The sequence below is a fragment of the Triticum aestivum genome, chromosome 5B (genome assembly GCF_018294505.1).
Source record: "Triticum aestivum cultivar Chinese Spring chromosome 5B, IWGSC CS RefSeq v2.1, whole genome shotgun sequence".
NCBI classification, from domain to species: domain Eukaryota; kingdom Viridiplantae; phylum Streptophyta; class Magnoliopsida; order Poales; family Poaceae; genus Triticum; species Triticum aestivum.
The window spans coordinates 56,604,140-56,615,061 of NC_057807.1; the positions used below are offsets into that span (position 1 = coordinate 56,604,140).

Genomic DNA, 10,922 nt, shown 5'->3' on the forward strand with positions numbered 1-10,922 from the left:
CCCACGCGCGGGGCGAGTGTATGTTTTTAACAACTTAGTTTCCTTTGATAAAAAAGTTACCATCATGTTTATATTGCAAGTTATCGGTTATCGGTGCTTATATTATCATGTTATTTACACAAAAAATATTGAGGATGTTTTGAACAACTTTTTCCCGGGACAAAAAGTTATCATGGTGATTCTAGGTAACCTATCAAGCCTGTAGTGCTTAAAATATCATGCTATTTACACAAAATTTATCAGGGGTATGTTTTAGCAAATCCCCCTCCCCCCACGGGTCAAAAACTTATCATGATGTTTAGTTATCGCAGTGCATATGTTTTCATGCTATTTACACATAAAAATGCCAGGGGAGGGAGGTATCCTACCGTGCTATTTACACAGTAGATGCCGGAGTATCATTTCAAAAAAAAATCCATACGGTCAAAGTTACCATGGTGTTTCTACCTTAGTTATCAGATGTGCGCTGCATATATTATCATCTATTTACACATAAATTATCGGGTATCTTTTCACATTTGTCTTCCCCAATGGTTAAAGTTACCATGATGTTTGTATCTAAATTATCAGGTCTATGGCGTGAATGTTATCGTGCTATTTACAGAAATTACCGGGGGGCGGGTTCAACAAATTTATTCCCAATGATCAAAGTTACCACGAACATGTCAAAAACAGTATTTCCCTTAGCTTGCTCAACAATGAGTGTCATAGGTGAGGTGGTTAGCTCCATCTGTTGATTACCTGCAGAACGGAGATCAAATCCTAGTCCAAGCATTATTTTTGCTGAAAATCGGGAAGGCGCGTGGGCCATAATTGACGATTACAAAAATTAGGAAGGCACGAGCGGGTGTGCCCGATAAAATCGGGGAGGGCGTGCGGGAAAGGAAAGAAATCGGGGGAGGTCGTGCGGGGAAGGAAGGAGATCGGGAGGCGTGCGAGAAAGGAAAGAAATCAAGAGGACATGCGGGAAAGGAAGGAGATCGGGAGGAAACTGACGGCGCTGGATGCGTGTGGCAGTTTCGCAATCTGCCACACGGTTGCCAAATACATTTTTCGTAGAAAAATACCATTCATGATACCAAATCAATATAATTAGATCTATTATGGAATATATTTTCATAATATATTTATTTGGTATTGTAAATGTTGATAAATTTAAACCTAATATGCGGAGTAAAGATTAGCAAAAAGAAATGCGGAGTAAAGTGTAAGTGATCTCTTGTCATAGGCATGGATGGTCTGTAAACGAAGAACAAGACGATGTAATTAAGTCTGGGTTAAGAAATTAATGCTGTGGTGTACTCGAATGTGTTCATAATATTAATAAATTCAAGTATTATTATTATTGTTGTTGTTATCAATATTATTATTCAGAGCGGCCAGAACTTGTACAGTTTTCTGTTTTTCTTATTTATACAACAATTTAGTTAGAACACTATTGTGCTATTATTTTGTTACTGTGCTTTTTTTTTCTGTTGTCCACTTCATGGATACATATCCTCCTGATTTTCCCTTTACTGCTCCATGCCTCACACAAAGATTAGGGGATGAAGTGCTAATCGCTGCACCGGGTGGAGTAAAACAGCGTGGCATGATCTCACTGTATAATACTCCCTACGTCCCAAAATAACTGTCTTAACTTTGTACTAGCTCTAATACAAAGTTGTACTAAGCTTGAGACACTTATTTTGAGATGGAGGGAGTAGATAATTATAACCAGATCGAAATACTTTTAATGTTTATGACTGGAGATTGGTCTTTGAATGTTCAAGTACTAGAGATGGATTCACATGCAAACACTCCAGTAGACGTAATCATGTCACAGCAGCTGTCTCTCCTTATTCAGACCAAGAACAGATTTCATCAGCAGAGAGGACCATCAAGAGCTTAATATGATTCCTGCTCATCAGGATGAACCCAAAAGGGAGGCACACTACTGCAACTTCACCTTTATTACATTGTCTTAGGTGAATTCTATGCTGATCTGCTCGTCACGGCAAATTCGACATACAAGTTTGACATATACACTTCCTTATAAACACACAACAGTGTTATTACTTGACAAGCATCATCAGCAGGGTTTCCTGCAGAAGCAGACTAACGCGAGAGGTTCTAAGGCGACGAACTCACACTCCCCACGAGGGAACCCCTCCTTGTGGCAGTGCTCGAGGCATGGATTGTCCGCGCAGTGGAAAGTAGTGTATGTCTTGCTCAACACCCTGCATGTATCGCCTGCTTCAGATCCTGCAGTCAAAATAAGGACACCATTTTGCTTAGCAGCATCAAACAAAGAATAGAACACTGAGAAACCTTTATATTCTTCAGATAATTATTTCAGGGAAGGCTCACCAGGAAGTAATAGGAGTGGCATGTGTTAAGCAACGCATTGTGTGCCCGATCGTGACAGGTTGGTAACGTAGACTCCAAGGGGATCCGGCTAGGTTAGTCCAGGTTGTTAGCATGTTTATCTTTGTAACAACTCTATCTCTATCCTCTTATCCCTTGTATCCCAAGTTGTAATCTCAACCATGTACGCGATCTGGGAGTTGCGCCCCAGCATATAAACACGCAGCCGTCGGTCAGACGAAGACACGACGTTAACCTAAAGAGTTTTACATGGTATCAGCCTAACTCTTCCACATCGCATCTCCTATCCCCATCCACCACCTCCGCCTCCACCATGGCCGCCTCCTCCAGCGCCGCACCAACCAACCTCTCTGGTCAGGTCACCGAGAAGCTGACACGCACCAACTACATCCTCTGGCGGACTCAAGTCATGCCGCAGCTTCGTGGTGCTGGCTTCTACGGGTATGTCGACGGCTCCATGCCGGAGCCGGCCCGACTCGTCGTCACCAAGGACAAAGAAGGGAAGGAGGAGACTTCCCTGAACCCCCTTCATCCGATCTGGATGCGCGAAGAGCAGCAGGTACTTGGCTACCTTCTGAATAATCTCTCCAAGGAGGTACTTGTGCAGGTCACCACGATCGATCATGCGCAAGATCTCTGGACAGCACTGGCGAACATGTTCTCGTCCCAGTCTCTGTCACGCGTCAACAACATCCATGTCGCCCTCGCCAATGCGCAGAAGGGGACGCAGCCCGTCGCCAGCTTCTTCGGGCACATGTGCTCACTCTCAGATGAGCTCGCGGCGGCTGGCAAGCCACTCGGGGACGGTGAACTCGTCTCCTACATCATCGCCGCCCTCGACATGGAGTACCAGCCACTCGTCTCCGCGCTCGATGCCCGCACCACGCCCGTCTCGCTTGACGATCTGTTTGCTATGATCAGCAACTTTGATCAGCGGGTTGCCCTCTATCAAGGGGGCCACTCTGGCGGCGGCTTCAAGTCCTCCGCTAACGCGGCCATGCGCGGCCATGGCGGCGGCTCCCGTCCTTGAGGGCGCGGCAGGGGCAGGCACAACAGCGGCCCCAACAACAGCAGCAGCAACTCCCATGGCCACAACGGCGGCGGTGGCCGGCCCTCCTCCAACAACAGCCAGGGCCGCCGCAACAACTCCAACAACAGATCGCGCCCCGATGCCGTCCGGTGTCAAATCTGTGGTAAACCTGGCCACTCGGCCAAGGATTGCTGGTACAGGTTTGACGATGATGATGACTCCTCTCAGGACGAGAAGGTAGCTGCTGCGGCCGATGGATCGTATGGCGTGGACACCAACTGGTACATGGACAGTGGTGCCACGAACCACATCACCGGCGAACTCGAGAAGGTGACCATGCGGGAGAAGTACCGCGGCCAAGATCACATCCACACCGCGAGTGGAGAAGGTATGAAGATCCGTCATGTTGGTCACTCAATTATTAAAACCCCTCATCGTCCAATTCATCTTCGAAATTTTTTGCATGTCCCTAGTGCATCTAAAAATCTTCTCTCCGTTCACCGCATTGCTATTGATAATCACGTCTTCCTCGAGTTTCACCCTTTCTTCTTTTTGATCAAGGATCAGGTAACGAGGAAGGTACTGTATCGAGGTAGATGTGTTCGCGGGCTCTACCCCTTGATTCCGGAGCTTCGAAGAAGATTCAATAAACAAGCCTTTAGTGCCACCAAGCTATCCTCTACACGGTGGCATGATCGTTTAAGACATGCAGCTTTTTCTTTAGTTGAACGAGTGCTTAGGAAAAATAAAATCCCGTTTGTTGGAGAGCATGATGTTGAAACTATTTGTGATTCGTGCCAAAGAGCAAAAAGTCATCAGTTACCATATCCAATTTCCACTAGTGTTTCAACCAAACCATTGCAGCTTATCTTTTCTGATGTGTGGGGGCCTATCCCATCCTCTGTTGGTAGACACACATATTATGTGAGCTTCATAGATGATTATAGCAAATATTCGTGGATTTATCTCCTCAAGAAACGTTCCGACGTGTTCCAAGTTTTTCGTAACTTTCAAGCACTCGTTGAACGTAAGTTTGACAGCAAAATACTTGCCCTCCAATCTGATTGGGGCGGTGAGTATGAGAAGCTCAACTCGTTCTTTCAAGAACTTGGTATCTCTCATCATGTGTCTTGCCCACACGCTCATCAGCAAAATGGGTCGGCAGAACGCAAACACCGTCACATTATAGAAGTTGGCTTAGCACTTCTTGCTGGCGCCTCCATGCCACTAAAGTTTTGGGATGAGGCGTTCCTCACTGCCGTTCACATCATCAATATGCTTCCAAGCCATGTCATCAATAATGAAACACCCACAGAAAAACTTCTCCATACCAAACCAGACTACACTTCCCTTCGTGTGTTCGGCTGCGCTTGTTGGCCCAACCTTAGACCATATAACAAACGCAAACTAATGTTTCGATCTAAGCAGTGTGTCTTCATTGGCTACAGTGCCATGCACAAAGGGGTAAAATGCCTAGATGTCTCTACTGGCCGTGTCTACATTTCCCGTGATGTAGTCTTTGATGAAACAAAGTTTCCCTTTGCTGATCTCCACCCCAACGCCGGTGCCTTACTTCGTCAAGAAATTCTGCTCCTGCCCTCTCATCTCACCAACTTTGATCAAAGGGGGAATAATAATTGTGTTGATTCATCATTGACTAATCCTCATAACCATGTGCATGAGCTCTGTGTTGATGCAGCCGAAGGAAGCATGAGCAAAAATGGTGAAGAAATCAGCCAAAATGATCAAGAAATCAGTTCAAATGGGCAATATTTGATGTGTCCAGATTTGGGAGGCAGCAAATCTGCCTCGGGATCGCTGCTGCAGCACCTGCCCAGGCCATCCGCCTCGGGATCTGCATCGCTGCATGGCGCCAGCGCGTCAGAAACCGCGTCGCCCACCAGGAGAAGCGGCGCCGTCTCTCTAGGCGCCACGCGGGCGGCAGCGACTCGTCAACCCGACGCCACCGAGCCGCACCAATCCGAGGCGGCCACGTGTTCCCCTGGGAGGCGTTGGCCAGCAGACGGGCCCCGCTGCTATGCACGTCGCCAGCCGACAGCGGGCGCGCCCACCTGCGCAGATCTGACGGGCTCTGCGGGCGCGGGATCCGGTGCTGATCCTCTGCAATCACTGCCTAATGATGGGGCAGCAGCACACACGGGATTCTCTGTGCCGCCCGTGGCTGGCTCCTCACGCGCTGAAGCCGCAGAAGATCCCGACGCGGGAGCAGCCACTGGAACAGCACCAGGTGCATCCTCCTCGGGATCAGATGCGGGATCTCCTGCGCCACGGGCTGGTGCAGTCTCGCCTGTGCAACCGCGCACTCGTCTCCAAAAAGGGGTAATTCAACATGTTAATTATAAAACAAAGTTTGGCTTGGCTTGTTCCTCCACAGGTGAACCTAGTACGGTTGAAGAGGCACTGAATGACCCACGTTGGAGGAAGGCAATGGAAGAAGAATATTCGGCATTGAAGAAAAATAAAACGTGGCATCTAGTATCTCCACGACGAGGTAAAAATCTCATTGACTGCAAATGGGTGTTTCGCAATAAAAGAAAATCTGACGGATCTATAGATCGTTACAAAGCAAGACTTGTTACCAAGGGCTTCAAACAACGGTACGGCATAGACTATGAGGACACATTTAGTCCCGTTGTTAAAGCTGCCACCATTCGTCTTGTGTTGTCTGTTGCTGTTTCCAGGGGATGGAGTCTCAGACAATTAGATGTGCAGAATGCGTTCCTTCATGGCATTCTGGAAGAGGAAGTATATATGAAGCAACCTCCTGGGTTTGTGAACAAAAACTCACCACTGCATGTGTGCAAACTTGATAAAGCTTTATATGGCTTGAAGCAAGCTCCCAGGGCGTGGTACTCACGTCTAAATCAGAAACTGCAAGCGCTTGGATTTATCCCTTCAAAGTCTGACACATCACTATTTATTTACAATAGGTCAAATACCTCCATATTTGTTCTTATTTATGTTGATGATATAATTGTCACAAGTTCCTCTGATGAAGCAATAACAGGCCTCTTGAAGGATCTAAGTGTTGAGTTTGCTCTGAAGGATCTAGGAGACTTACATTTCTTCCTAGGGATTGAGGTAAAGAAACATGAAGATGGCCTTCATCTCTCTCAGGAAAAATATGCTACTGATCTGGTAAGAAGAGTTGGTCTTCAAGGATGCAAACCTTCACCAACACCCTTGTCTAGTTCAGAGAAACTCTCACTTACAGAAGGAGAACCCTTGAATCAAGAGGACAGTACAAACTACAGAAGTCTGGTAGGAGCACTTCAGTACTTGACTCTGACAAGACCTGATATTTCATTTGTTGTTAACAAAGTATGCCAATTTCTTCATGCACCCACTACAGTTCATTGGACTGCTGCTAAACGTATAGTAAGATATGTGAAAAATACTATGAATCTTGGTCTTACTTTCAGAAAATCTTCATCTACCCTAGTCAGTGCTTTCTCAGATTCTGATTGGGCAGGATGCATAGATGACAGACGCTCTACTGGTGGGTTTGCAGTATTTTTTGGACCAAACCTAATATCATGGTGTGCAAAGAAACAGGCTACTGTATCAAGGTCAAGCACAGAAGCTGAGTACAAGGCACTTGCAAATGCCACAACAGAAATTATTTGGGTACAGTCTATGTTAAAGGAACTTGGTATAAAGAGTACCAAAGCTCCGTGTTTATGGTGTGATAATCTTGGTGCCACCTACCTATCTGCAAATCCAGTGTTTCATGCAAGAACGAAACATATTGAAATTGATTTCCACTTTGTCAGAGAAAGAGTTGCAAATCAGCAGTTAGACATTCGGTTTGTGCATTCTAGAGATCAAGTTGCAGATGGTTTCACAAAACCGTTGCCTACAAGAAGTTTTGAAGAATTCAAGCGTAATCTTAACTTGACAAAGTTGTGATTAAGGGAGGATGTTAAGCAACGCATTGTGTGCCCGATCGTGACAGGTTGGTAACGTAGACTCCAAGGGGATCCGGCTAGGTTAGTCCAGGTTGTTAGCATGTTTATCTTTGTAACAACTCTATCTCTATCCTCTTATCCCTTGTATCCCAAGTTATAATCTCAACCATGTATGCGATCTGGGAGTTGCGCCCCAGCATATAAACACGCAGCCGTCGGTCAGACGAAGACACGACGTTAACCTAAAGAGTTTTACAGCATGAGCAGCAGCAAGCACAAGCCTGGCATCTTGATCTTGGAGACCTCCATGTCATCAGGAATTAACACCCAAGGGAGAAATGAAGCTAGCGGAGAGGATACGGTGAAGATCCAAATAGGTTAGTGTCTCCTTGTCTTATAGTCATGGATGGCCAGACCATATAAAAAAACTATGTCGAAAATAGCGAGTATGATGCAATTATATCTTGAAGATGCATTTCTATCTGGATAATGAAATGATGTCTTGCACCTTCAAAGTTCAAAGCAATCTTGAGACTTTTATGGATGAAAACAAACATAGGGATGACGCGGCTCGGTGTTGTATACATTGGCGGATGCTGAAATTTTTGGTCTAGATAGAGCTGACCTATTTTTTTTAAAGGAGGATAACCCCCGACCTCTATATCGAGTGATGCATACAACCATTTTTTATTAATTATTCAACAAAGCCTTACAAAATAATACATCAATTAGTCTGAAGCCATCTTCCTGGTAACATTTGTCGCTACTCCTACCAACTTGACGAAGGATGTGCACATGATCGGAGCCGCCTGCCAAGACCTCACACCAACACCGATCATCTAAATGTCTAGTGGACTATCAGCGGGCACCGCATGGGCATGCTCCAGAGGCTGCCGCCACCATCTTCCGCCGATCCATCTTCATAATTGGTATCAATGCATTGACCTTGCCAGGCCTACCGTCGACGTTGCCACGACACCAGACAACGCCACCTCCCTATGCGGGTCCATCATCACACATCCATCGCCAAGACCCTGCCGCGCCATGCCTCCGAGACTCCACATCGTCGATGCATCACATGCAACGCTGCTCCACCGCTGAAACCATCCACTGGTCCCTCAAGCAGATGAACACCTCCAAGAATGATGCCCCAAGGGGGGAACGACACATCAGCGCCACTATCATCCGATCGACTGATCAAGGGTTTCCCCTGAAGGTAGGGAAAGGAGGTGAGAGCTTCACCTCGATGATGCCTTCAAGAAGGAGACGGCGCCCGGGGCATCGCCATCACCGGCTCCGGCCACCGGCCGAAGACAATATCTTCACCCGGATCTGCCCCATGAGATTCCAACCAAACAACCTGCGCACCTGCTAGACCACCTTCAAAGCCCCAGATCTGGCCACCCAGATCCGGCGACCACCACAGCAGCCGCAGGAGCCCTGATGCTCCGGCCACTGCCAGCGTGCGCCACCACTAGAGACTGAGGAAGGGCCGCCACCCCACCCCGCCAAATCGCGAGAGCCGGCTAACAACAGTAGATGTGATTACATAGTCATGTCACAATCTTGCCTGGATATCATCTTTAGTGAGAAAAATCTCTCGCTTCTCTGGAGGCCAAAGAGGAAGCTGGCAGAGCTAGCACCAACTGTCTTCATGTTTTGCTTTCTTCTTTTCTCTAATTTTCCAGCTTTCCATTGAACAAAAAACTAGAACACGTTATTAATTGATTTACACAACGTTTATAATATACATGAAGCAAGTCTGTTCATACCAGAGGAGATGAAATCTCAGTAGTTTTGAGCAAACTCTATTGTCCAATTGTTCATGCTTACAAAGAATTGAACCAAGAGAATAACACCATGATCTTATAGGCTTGGTTGAGATGCTGACGGAGCTCTTATTCTATTTACCGGCACGCTTTAAATCCTATTGAAGGAGCTCTTATTCTATTGATCAGCACGCTTAAAATCCTGATAAATGTAATTAGAATCAAGGGATAGCTGCTTGCTTGGTGGTTAGATTGCTTTCAGATTATAGCTTCACGTCTAGTAAAGACTCGAAGGGGAAACAACGACATCTAGCTGGCTTGGTTCTTTTATACTATCAAGCACATTCAGCACCAACTACAAATTCATTGCACAAACTCACCATGCAGACACAATTAACCATGATTTGCAGTTACCATGTACGGTGTACGTTGAGCATTTCAGCTTCTCGATCATACAGATACAAAATACATCTAGCACACGTTATCCGAATAACTTAACAATGTCAAACACTAGAGATAGATTCACATGCAGACACTCCAGAAGATATAATCGCGTCACAACACGCTATATCTATCTCTTCATTTCTAGCTGCTCATCAGGATAGAACACAAAAGGCCGGTGAACTCTATCGCAATTCCACCTTTATTATGTTGCCATGCGTGAATTCTATGTTGATCTGCTCATCACAGCAAATACAGCATAGAAGTCCACACATATAGTTCATTAAACACACGAACGATATATTACTGCTCCACAAGCATCATCAGCAAGGTTTCTTGCAGAGGCAGATTGAAAAGGGAGGGTCGAAGGAGGTGATCACACACTTCGATCCTGGGAAGCCCTCCTTGTGGCAGTGAGTAGCACATGTGTCATCCCCACATAAGAGAGGAGTGTAGGTCCTGCTGACCTCCGAGCAAGTCTTGCCTTCAGATCCTGCAGTAAAAATAAGGACATCATTTTGCGCAACGGCATCAAAGAAAGGAATAGGACACCGAGAAGATGTTATATTCCTCGGATTGTTATTCCGGTCAAGGCTTACCAGGAAACAACAGGAGTGCCATGAGCAAGAGCAAGCACAAGGCTGGCATCTTGGCCTTGAGGACCGCCATGTCTCGAGGTATAAGCACCCAGAGAGGAAATGAAGCTAGATGAGAGGAGACGGTGCAGATCCAAATGTGTTTACGGCTTCTCTTCTTGTAGTCGTGGATGAGCAGACCATATGAAAAGAAAACAAAAAGTATGTCTAGAAGACGCAGTTCTATCTGGATGATGCAAAGATGTGTTGCACCTTCAAAGCACTCTTGAGACTTTATGGAATGAAAACAAACATAGGGATGATGCAACTACGTGTTGTAAATTGGCAGATACTGAAATTTTTGGTCTAGATAGAGTTGACCCATTTGGTTTGTTTATTATTAAATAATAATTATCTAAAGCGGCTAGAGCTTGAATAGTATTTGTGTTTTTAGTTGTTACTGTGTATTCTGTTGTCCAGCTCATCAATACAGACAAAGATTAGGGGTGAAGTGCTAATGCCACTAATTTAAGGGGGGAAACAATAGGGCATGGGCTTATACTATGTATATGATTATAAATGTACTGAAATAGAACTATTTAGTTAGATGTTCTTATTTTGAGGGAGGGAGTTATGTGTTTAGGCTGCAATGTTTGTCCATTGGAGATTGTTCTTTAAATGTTCAAGTGACATCAGACATGGGTTAACATGCAAAAAATGCAGAGGATATAATCAAATCAGAGAAGTTATGCCTAGAATGAACGAACGAACGTTCACCACAAAATGCCACAGCGTGGCTTTGCAGCATGCT

At 45.7% G+C, this 10,922-nt stretch overlaps 1 long non-coding RNA gene across 1 annotated transcript; it reads right to left on the minus strand.

The window, feature by feature from the left end:
* Positions 1-9,552: 9,552 nt before the first annotated feature.
* On the minus strand, positions 9,553-10,675 carry LOC123115665 (uncharacterized). Its single transcript, XR_006456690.1, has 2 exons — positions 10,136-10,675; positions 9,553-10,029 (listed from the first exon to the last, which is right to left on the minus strand). It is a non-coding gene; the product is annotated as an uncharacterized lncRNA (long non-coding RNA).
* Between the last annotated feature and the right edge of the window lie 247 nt (positions 10,676-10,922).